The sequence below is a fragment of the Ostrea edulis genome, chromosome 2, assembly GCF_947568905.1.
Source record: "Ostrea edulis chromosome 2, xbOstEdul1.1, whole genome shotgun sequence".
Classification (NCBI taxonomy): Eukaryota; Metazoa; Mollusca; class Bivalvia; order Ostreida; family Ostreidae; genus Ostrea; species Ostrea edulis.
The window spans coordinates 74,964,161-74,976,528 of NC_079165.1; positions in this window are offsets into that span (position 1 = coordinate 74,964,161).

Consider the following 12,368-nt stretch of genomic DNA (forward strand, 5'->3'; position numbering starts at 1 on the left):
CCTTGACCTTGGAGTTTGACAAACTTTTAGAAAACTTAAACCGCGCTAATAATTTTTTAACAGTAAGTGCTAAAGCTTTGATATTTCACATGAGTATTACTTGTGACAAGACCTTTCTGTGGGTACAAACATTTTTGACTCAGTAACCTTGACCTTGGAGTTTGACCTACTTTTTGAAAACTTTAACCTTTCTAATAACTCTTGAACAGTAAGTGCTAGAGATTTTATATTTTACATGAGTATTCCTTGTGACAAGACCTTTCCATTGGTACTAAACCTTTAAACCTTGACATTTGACCTTTTTTTAAAAATGACATTGGTCATAACTTCTAAATGGTAAATATTAGAGCTTTCATATTACACATGAACATTTCCTGTGACAAGATCTTTCTACTGGTACCAAAATATTTGTCCTTGTGACCTTGGTCATCTTTGGAATTGACCATTATCGGGGACATTTGTGTTTCACAAACACATCTTGTTCAATATATTTACCTAGCCTGGACCCATATGACGCTAGACCCCCCCCCCCTTCCTTCAACACGATTTCTCCAAATACCATAATATTAAACTGAAAGCGCGCTTATAAGGCCCTAACTGGTACTTGATATATTCGGAAGAATGATAAAATTTCATATGAACTGGACAGTATTTGCATTATATATGAAAATGGATTGAATTTATACATTGATGTACAGTTCTTTAGAATAAATCCATGGTAAACCACAGACCTTCGGGCATGAATTATGCATACACACCCGCCCTCCCCGTCTTATTTTTTCTGATCTGGGAACAACATTATATTTATTCTCTTTTTATACTTACGTTTTGTAATTAAAGATTATCGAAATCTTTGTTACTTATTAATAAAAATCTTGTTATCAGTGTTGATATTTCTTTTTGCAATTGGGGCGTCCGTGGCCGAGTGGTTAAAGCATCGCGCTCAAAATCACACGGCCTCTCACCTCTGTGCTGCGCCGGTAAGTTAGAAAGTTTCCCATGCAGTTTACTTTTGGAAGGTCGATGGTCTCTTCCCAGGTATTTTGTATCTGGGGTCTCTCGTCCACCAATAAAAACTGGGCGCCACCAGATAACTGAAAAAATTGTTGAGTGTGGCGGAAAACATCAATCAATCAATCTTTTTGCAAAAGATTTATTACATTTTTAGATGATATGCAATGTATGTTTACAATGCATTGGTAAAAAAGGTGTATAGAAGGTTATGGGGGGGGGGGGGGGGGGGGTTGCATGAATCATCATGCCCCAAGTGTCTGTGTATACAGTGTATATTAAAACTACCCCTATTGCGACCTCGTCACGTGCGACTTCTGGTGAAATATCGACCCCGAAACGTACGTTTAAAACTAAGCGATTGATTTTCTTCAGAAAAATTTGTGACGCGCGGGCGCCCCGAATACAACTAACCGGTAATGAGGACCTATTCTAACCCGTATCCCCACGGTACAGAAGGGTAGATGGTACGTACTTTTGTTTTACTGTGTCTATTGCGGAATTTCATATTCCTCTGACACTTTTAATCCATTTTGACAATGTAGCAAGTTCTTTTTCATATTTACCCCCATCGTCTGTCATAATCATCGACATAATTCATAATAGGGATACAGTTCTGTCGCCAATGAATGCTAAATGGCAGTTAATAGTACACGATGGCATTCCAGCATAATTCTACAAACTTTTAAGTTATTTGGAATGATATCAAAGATATCTGCTATATGTCTTTACTTAAAAAGTATAGAAATAGGAATGTTTCCATTTCCCCAAGAAATACCTATAGGACCTTATCACGTAACCTGGCCTGGAGGTTATGCAAGGTGAAGATAACGAACAGTGATCAATCTCACAACTCCTATAAGCAATACAAAATAGATAGTTGGGCAAACACGGACCCCTGGACACACCAGAGGTTATAATTTTTTTTACTGTACTCAAACTTAGCCATGTTAATTTTGAGTAGATCTCTGAGCAAGCTTTGAAGCATACTCGAAAAATATTGAGAATGTACTCCATTCGAGTGTGGGGATGATTTTATAAAAGTTTTATAACCTTTTGAGTACGGGTTAGAGTTTGTGTATGAAAACGTGCTCAAGAAAGATTTACAACCTCCAGGCCTGGTAGTTATACTGAATTTTAGTGCTTGCGGGTTCGAATACCGGCCGCGGCAGACACAGGTACTTGTTTATGAAACAAGTGCAGGATGGGGACCCATTTATGGAACAAGTGCCTGTGGCGACAGACCTACATGTAAGTCGTTAAAACAAATAGTGACAGTTCCATCTCCAAATGCTCGGCAGCAGGTGTAAATGTCACGGGTCCTCGGATATGACCTTAAAAACGGATATCACGGTAGGTTGATTGATTGAGGTTTTACGCCGTTTTGGCAATATTTCAGCCATTTTACGGCGGTTATTTAATTGAATTATGTTTAGTTGTAAGTGTTGTTTGGTTTCACTGACGGCCCCCAGTGAGCCTACTCTTTTTCGAACATCAGGGAAACGATCTTTTGCGTGCCAAGGGGGTTGTGATCCTTGACACGGGACACCCTTTAAAGTCCCATCCGACGGACATCAAAGTTAGAAATACACAAACAGGTTTTTTTTTTAAAAACCAATTCGTGTATATAAATAGTTGTATTATAAAACTTTTCAAGTTTTTCTGTAAAAGTCGCATTCTTGTACATATTATATAATATACAATGTAATGACTGTCGATATTTGTTAAAGAGTTCTTTCATTGATTGCACACTATTAAAAAGTCTATTTCATATGGACGTAAAATCACTACATTCTAAAAGAATGTGATGTATAGTTAATGGACAGTCACAAGATATGCATTCAGGCTGATAGTAGGTAAGAATGGGTCAATTTTGAATGTCCGATGCGTGTTCTCGAAATAATTACTTCGTCTTGGCGTTTCATTACGATGTTACACGATTTCTTTACTTTATTTTGAATAGAATAAAATTTACTTGTGTCACAGAAATCCCAATAGATTTGGCAAATTAGAGAATTTACGTATAATTTTATGAAATATTTAAAATCAGTGTAGGGAATTTTGAAGTGTACAATATCATCTTAAAGTGCATTTTTTGCCTCGTTGTCTGCTTTGATGTTGCCAGGGATACCAATGTGACTTGGGATCCAGCAGAACTCAACTATTTTACCTTGTTTACTTAAAAGTTAGTACCGGTGTAAGATATCTAAAATATATGAATGATCAATTTTCATGTTGTTTATTGACTGAAGGCATGATAGGGATTCCGAGAATATAGTAAAATGTTTGTCATTAATAGTTTTTATGTATTCAAACGCAAACTGAATAGCCTTTGGTGGCAGGGGACAGTTTCTTTGGTTCTGAAACATGTGGATATGAGGTGTTCATCAAAGTCAGATGATGACAGACTAATGAAAAATCATATTTCCCTTTTATGTCAATACTTGCATTTCATATTGGTGTAGTTAATAAATTATGACCCTAAATTACATGTAATCTATAAATACTGGTGCTGGTGCACAAAACATGCTCTGAGCAGTTTCCCCCTTTTTTGCTTTGATTTTCTCTCATTTGGGCTAATCAGCACCACCCCCACACCATCACAGTACCAAGCATGGGGATTTAGACACTGCACTATCAGGAACCCTATCTGCCCTTCTCAAAAATCTACCTTTCATATGGGGCCATCCACCTTCCCTCTCAGCTACATACCTTTTGCTGGACCACGCACGTGTTCACTGGAATTTCTTCAGCAACTGACCACGTGTCTTAGTTTCGTATTTGCACCCATCCATATGCTAGGAATCATGGTGACACCTACATGTTGTATATCAACATATTTATTACGCACTCAGCTACATTTGCCATGCATCCTAAAATTATTGTATACAGTTTTACACATGTAATATCACTTCAAATATGGGGTATTTCCTTTTTTTTTTTTTTTTTAAAGTTGACCGGACCTATAGTGCAAAACTGTCCCCTGCTATCTTTGCTTCGGCGATATAAATTGTTGCTTCATTCGAAAGTCATGCAGAGAAAACTTCGTTTGTGATTACTGCAGCAACGACTTTAGTTTGGTCTTTTGAACCATTTGTATAGATATCAATTGTAGTATATTTGAATTGTTTTATTTCGGATAATTTGTGCTTGAAAATGACGGAATTTTTTTTTATTACATGTATTCAAAAAGTGATGTGTCTACTTTGGGCTTAAGTAGTTTCCATGGTGGTATTTCAGAAAGTGATGAAGGTTTTACGATGTCCAAAGGTAAGTTAGAATCATGTAAATGGGTTTTTTAAACTCGTAGACCAATTGATTTTATACACGTCTTGTTTTTGTCATATAAATGTTAAACTACGGATGAAAAACGCAGTTAAATGCAGGATTGTCAATGTTAGCTTTTAATTCAATGTAGAGATTGATAGGTTGATGATAAAAAAATTAACCATTGAATTTTTATTTTGATATATGTTTATGATGAAGCATTGATATGAAATATATTTTAAAAATCATGTTAGGTAATCGACCTCGTTTTTGAGAAATATGGGAATTTTGATTACACCTTCTTCAGTCTTTGTAAAGCGTAAAAAGTGAAGACAAATAAGCAGAGAGCAATATACAAGAAGAGCTATAGCATTTTTATTGTAAAAAGGATCATAACTTGTCACATTTGGCTACACATCGATTTCAAGTTCAATAATTATTATAAGCACTCAACAGGATTACATCAACCAAGCTGTATTGGCTAATTACCTTGAAATGGACGTTTGCGAGATGGGCTGACTTTTACAGTCAACGGCTGACTTTGACACGAGCATATAATATGGAAACCTTGTATTGACATATCTGTATGAACCGATGCAATGTACAGAAATGGTCAAATTGTCCAAACATTATAGAGTTATTCCAGTTCATTTCCATACTCGTACACTTTCTAAAACAGTAAAGTCTATGTGACTTAATATCCCTAAATATTTTAGGTCACCTGACCCAATGCAATTGGTCAGCATCCGTCGTCGTGCGCCGTGCGTGAACGCTTGACCATTCTTAACTTCTTCCTGATAACTGCCATTTATTTTATTTTTTTCAAATTTGGTATGAAGCATCTTTGGGACAAGGGGGTATAAAGTATAAATTACAGGACTTTTGCACCCCCGTGACCTTAAGGATGGAGCAAACATTGACCAATGTTAAAAACACCTTCCTTACATCTGTAAGAAAAACTGAAAACATAGATCTGGTCATGTAGAGCTGGAAGTCCTCTACCGAAATTGTAAATTTTATGATATCAGGGGTAGACGTTCTGACTCCAGGATGGGGCCAAACTGGGTACTAGTATTTAGTGTTTATGTGTAAACCATTTAAATAGCATAATTATATCTTCTTCAATGCTATGCTGTGGGCCCCTTGTTTGTTAAATATTTTAGGTAAAATAATTTCAGTTCCATCCCCGCCAAGCTCTGTTTTTATATGTCAGTAATGAAAAGATTAATCGGAGACTGAGACCAGACTTACGGCTTTCAGAACGTACTAGGATTACTTTTCAATATTTACGTACTTCACATTGGATAGAATGAATAGATATAAAAATCAACGGGGTTCGAATTCACTACTGCCTAACATGGCTATTTCTACAAACGAAATATGAGTTTTCGGTTCACATGCGGCTTTAATAAATGTTTGGACAGCAATATATTGGGAAAATATGGTAGGAATTTTTTTATATTATGATGCAAGAATACAGCGACCTGTGCCGTAAATCGAAGGTTCTTATAAGGGGTGGATTTGTAGCTCTCTGGTATGTCGAAATATTTCCCCCAGAGAGCTACATATCTGCATTAGTGCAGATGCACACGTAATTCCCAATTGTAGGTACGTTCATCAAGTTATGTGTTGTACCCGTGTGTGTTTGATTGAATAAAGCTGTATAACAACTTCATACATTTTTAAATAAAACCCAAAACTCCTGCATAATAAACTTGCATTCGATTTGTCATGATGCAATGATTTTTTGTCAAGTTTAAACAATGAATCAAGGTATCTGTGCAAGTTAAAATTTTATACCCAGGTATGCATGCATAAATGAAATGAATCAATAGCCTTGTGTTTTTATATATTTTGACAACTTCTTTAATAGGCCTACTGTAATAATATTGTAACGTACAGCGATCTGAATACGCACGCCGTTGCTTAGAGAGGGACTCTACCATATCACTAGAAAAGCTAGCACACTAGCGATGCAGTAAAAATTCCCTACATACTGTCTGCTAAACATCCCCCGCTTAGGGAAGCACCATCCCGAAGCTTAGCTTGTGTCTTCTCTGATTTTGGCACCTCTTCAGCAAAATCATCTGCCGTTCACGACCCCCGCCGTCGTCCTAGGATGAAACCACGTGCGTGCATGGCCACACTGTTCCAGAGTTCCAAACATACTCTACCTGAAGCAAGCCACTGGACAGCCAAACGCCAGAGTCACAACACTGTCACCATTTTGTAACGTGCAGCAATTTGAACCCGCTCGCCTTTGCTTAACTTGTGTGATCAAGAGAAATCACTAACAAAGCTAGGTCAAGAGCGAGGCAGAAGTTCCCTATATACTGTCTAACAATTCGACATTATATATATTTAACGATATCGTGCTTCCATAAATACCTTGGTTTAAATGTCCAAATCAGCCGTTGACTGTGAAAGTCAGTCGTTCTCGCAAAAGTCCAATAGTGAACAATATTTGCACAAAGTGTCATACTTTTGCTCCAGCTGTAAAAAAAAATTACCCATCAAATTTCTTATTTTATTTCATTAAGTAGTTGGTCAGTTAAATTTAATTTAAAAAAAAAAATATATATATATACCATAATGGAGTTCAGTATGAAACTAGCAACAAATTTCTAACCCCACCCCCTTTTAACAAAATACACAATTTCTTAAGAATTAAGAGGTATTGTACAAAATCCATCCAAACAATCTCACTGAAATTCTATTATTCTTTGTATTTAACTTTTATAAATGAGGGAATATGATACAGAAATATGTAGTTTGAATTTTAACTATGCTCTCTTGTAGTTGACCTTTATGTACTTAAAATAATAATACATGAGTCTATCATCCATCACCGTATTTGATACTTTAAATAAGAATTTTTATCACATAAAAAATTCACACCAATAGAAAATAATTCTATTTGTTTTTGGTTTAAAAGGAATATCCACTAACAAATGTCCCCAACTCCCCAAATTGAAAGTACTCTAAATTACACCCCACCCTCTTTAATGTATTGCATGGTATGAAGGAGAAATCATGAGTAGGAACACAGACATTATGAACTGCACTTTGTGCATTGAGGAAAAACATGGATAAAAGATTCAACATCGATCTGAACAATGTCATTGTTGTATAATGTATACGATACAAAAATAATGACTGTTATGCTGAAGTACCAGCAGGAAAGTGAACATACCCTTGTACATGAAAACAAGAGGCTCATAAGTTCCTTATTAATCATCTGAGTTTTAATCAAAAATATCAATCACTAGCCCCAAGGGCTTCGAAACCTTGGAAAAAAATTCCTGTTGTGAATACTTCAGCTAAATTCTAATTTTAAGCAACATTATATAAAACAAGATTATGCTCTTCAAACTTAGATACCGTCCCCCCACCCACCCCTAAAGATGAAATACTTTACATGAATACCACGTCTTACAGTCAGAAACTCTATCTCGTAGATGATGAAATTTACAATTTTGATAGAGGCCTTAATTTCCTGCTCTACATGACTATATATATATATATATATATATATATATATATATTAGAGTCCGGAAACCATATAGCTACTTCGATCTCCAGTGCGCTTGACCTTTGACCTTTTGACCCCAAAATCGATAGGGAACATCTTCATCCCATGGGTAGTCCATACGTATGATATGGTGACTGTAGGTGGAAAGGATAATGCTTTATAGCCCGGAAACCATTTCGTCTACAGACGGACGGACGGACAGACAGACGGACAACCCGATTCCAGTATACCCCCCCCCCCCACAACTTGTTGCGAGGGGTATAAAAAACCAAGAGGTACTGTGAGCAATGCTCACTAAGAATACCCCCCCCCCCCCCCGCTTACCCCAATCTCCCAAAGGGTGTTGGTAATAGGTAAAACTTCAGTATTATGATCCAAAAGGTATCTAGGAACACAGCATCTCCATGCGATGAAAAAAGCTGTAAAAGAACATCTTCATCCCATGGGTAGTCCGTATGTATGATATGGTGACTGTAGGTGGGAAGGATAACGCTTTAGAGCCCGGAAACCATATTGATACTTTGATGTCCAGTGCGCTTGACCTTTGACCTTTTGACCCCAAAATCGATAGGGAACATCTTCATCCCATGGGTAGTCCATATGTATGATATGGTGACTGTAGGTGGGAAGGATAACGCTTTAGAGCCCGGAAACCATATTGCTACTTCGATGTCCAGTGCGCTTGACCTTTGACCCCCAAATCGATAGGGAACATCTTCATCCCATGGGTAGTCCATATGTATGATATGGTAACTGTAGGTGGAAAGGATAACGCTTTAGAGCCCGGAAATCATATTGCTACTTCAATGTCCAGTGCACATGACCTTTGACCTTTGGACCCCAAAATCGATAGGGAACATCTTCATCCCATGGGTAGTCCATATGTATGATATGGTGACTGTAGGTGGAAAGGATAACGCTTTAGAGCCCGGAAACCATTGCCTCTACAGACGGACGGACGGACACCCCCACAACTTGTTGCGGGGGGTATAAAAAACTTACATGTAGCAAAGCTTGAATTCGGAAAAATGCCTATTATTTTTTGGTTGACTTTTAGCTGGGCCTTGGTACTATACGACTAAACAGAATGTCTGAGCATTGCAAGAAGCTATTACATTGAATGTAAAACTTATACGGTACCAATTTTGATGCACCAGATGCGCATTTCGACAAATAATGTCTCTTCAGTGATGCTCAACCGAAATGTTTGAAATCCGAAATAAGAATGAAATTTTAGAGCTATTATAGCCAAAAACAGCGTGCCAAAAAAGTGGAGTCAAATTCGTCCAAGGATAAGAGCTATGCATGAGGGAGATAATCCTTAATTTGGAAATGAATTTCTAAATTTTATAACAGCAATTAAATATACATCCGTATTTTCAAGCTAATAACGAAGTACTTAGCTACTGGGCTCTAGAGACCCTCGAGGACTAACAGTCCACCAGCAGAGGCCTCGACCCAGGAGTCATATTGTTAAACTTATACGGTACCCATTTTGATGCACCAGATGTGGATTTCGACAAATAATGTCTCTTCAGTGATGCTCAACCAAAATGTTTGAAATCCGAAATAACAATGACGTTTTAGAGCTATTATAGCCAAAAAAGCGTGCCAAAGAAAGTGTAGTCAAATTCGTCTAAGGATAAGAGCTATGCATGAGGGAGATAATCCTTATACATCTGATTTTTATGGAAACAGTATGATACTCCTGTAATCTCACTTGCTTTCTGGCTGATTGGCTGTCGAGGGTCAATGTAAACATTCAAAGACTCCTTTCCATCATACGCTGACAGTTGTGTGATATCTGAAGAACAAGACAGTCCTGTTGCTTCTATGTTAAAGACGACAAAGTTCTGCATATCAGATGGAGACTGTATCAGAAGCACATATTATGCTTTTATAAGTCTGCCCTTTCTTAATTGCTTTAGCTGTCTCATGCTGGACATTCTTTTTCTGAAATAGATGAATTGTTTTCAGTTGATTATAGATTGTAAAAATGTATGTATACACTGCATGTTTCTGACAGGCACATCATGGTGAGAATTAAAATACGTTACTACAATACGTTATAAGGTTGCGATTACATGGAGATAACTCATGTTACAAAATACTGTTTTCATTTATTATTTCTTTCTAGCTGATCAAGCTCCACTAATTTGGCTTATTTTAATCATTTGTAGGTAAAGAATTACTTTGGCAAAATTGTTTTTACTGCAATATTAAGGAGTGTATTTTTATATCTTTAACGTTTTCTTCAGAACTGCATGAAGGTGCATGTATTTGATGAAACGTCACATCTTGCCATAAAAAACTGATATACAAAACATGAAAGTTCTACCCTAGATAGTTCAGAAGCTGTTGATTAGGTAGTATGTGAAGGTCAAGGTTTCCTTATCTGATCAGTTAATTACCTTTAAAAGCAACCGTCTACATTTTGGGGATGTTTTGGAGTTATTTTTTTCTGCCACATCAAATACATGCACCTTCATGCAGTTCTGAAGAAAACGTTAAAGATATAAAAATACACTCCTTAATATTGCAGAAAAAAATAACTCCAAAACATCCCCAAAATGTAGACGGTTGCTTTTAAAGGTAATTAACTGATCAGATAAGGAAACCTTGACCTTCACATACTACCTAATCAACAGCTTCTGAACTATCTAGGGTAGAACTTTCATGTTTTGTATATCAGTTTTTTATGGCAAGATGTGACGTTTCATCAAATTTTTCTGCCACATCTTTCTTTTATCCTTGGCTATTGACTTCTTCTGTGTTATTTTCCCAGGAGATAATAATGCATCTTTTTTGATCTGTAAATACAATATGCTGTGCAAATATTGAATTCATTACACAGACATGCAGAGTTCATTAAGCTCCTGTAAATGAATTACATGCATTACATAAAAAGGATTTCTTAGAATTCAATATGAGCAACAACAATAAAGTAAACACAAATAATACACTTGAAATATGAAAGCCTTAGCAATAAACATTCAAAATTATGGCCAAGGTTAAAGTTTTTGCAAACAGAGAGAAAAAAAACTATATGCCCCTGAGTCTCAAATTACTGGGGCATAAGAAACCACACCAGATGTGATGCTGAATGCAATTTCAGTATAACAATAGAAGTGGTTTTAAAAAAAACAAAAATCTATGGCAAGGAAGAGCTAGGAGAAGAGTCAAAACCTCAATCCAACTGATTCATCTATCGCATGTATTTGAATGAAAGGTGAAGATAACGAACAGTGATCAATCTCATAACTCCTACAAGCAATACAAAATAGATAGTTGGGCAAACACGAACCCCTGGACACACCAGAGGTGGGATCAGGTGCCTAGGAGGAGTAAATCGGAATAGGGTCACAAACATATATTTAAGGTTTTGAGACATACAATCTTCATTTGTCAACCTAAAATTATTTGAATACATATTCTTTCTCGTATCTTGGAGACGAAGAAAATGGTATAAAGCACAATCATATGTCAATAGTCAAAAAATGAAAATTTCACTCCCAAAAATCTTTGCATTTCCTTAATGATATTACTTCCATATGCGTAGCTTGGGTTCGAATATTACCGAGGCAGGGGGTCTGGGGGCGCAGCCCCCCAGAAGCTATCGACTTTTAACAACGTAAAAGGTGTTTTTTTTTTTTTTACCGAGGCAGCTGCCTCGGTTGCCTCAATGGAAGCTACGCCACTGACTTCACTTTAAAAAGGGTAGATAAAAGACATATATATTCAGGTCCTAAAGATTTATTTTGCAAGTCATATGATCATTATTTTTGTTTTGTCTTGAAGACATGAGAATGAATAAGTAATCAGTTTTGTTGTACCACAATACATAAAATTTCAACCTCTGAACATTTTACTATTTTGACTTGGATTTTTTTCGGCGAGTGAAAAATAGGAAATTTTGGGGTCTGATTTTCATCTGAGCAAATCAGCAACCCTTCAGTGATTAATTGCAATGCCATAAATTTGAATAACTATAAAAGGAAAGTGTATAAAAGAACATATATATAGCTATACCTTGGTGACATATGTAAATCCAATATTCTTTTGTAGAACTGCAGCCGACACTCGGTTGGCCAAGGAACATGTATTTCCATAAGATCTGAAAATATGACAATAAAATCAAATATCTATATGTGTCGTATCTATAAAGAGAAATCTTTAAGGTCAGACATAGATTGACTTTTTCAAGTTACATGTATATCATACCTATTCTTTGGTGCTTTAGTTGCAACAATGTTGTTAAATTTTTCTTTTGCCAGGGTTGTGCCCATACAAAGTAATTCTGATGTCCTATTTTGTAACTGTTTGGTGCTCTCATTCAAATCATTCCTCAATGCCTTTTCATGAAATGGTTTACCTTGTGGTAGATGCTTGTACCTGAATAACAAATTAATTAAGTGGTATATTTTTAATAAAACATTGTTAAGAGCATATTTTTTTTTAAATATATTATATAGGCAAATTAATTATTTTAGACAGCATTGAGACCATCTATTATTCATTTGTATAGACATATATATATATATATATATATATATATATA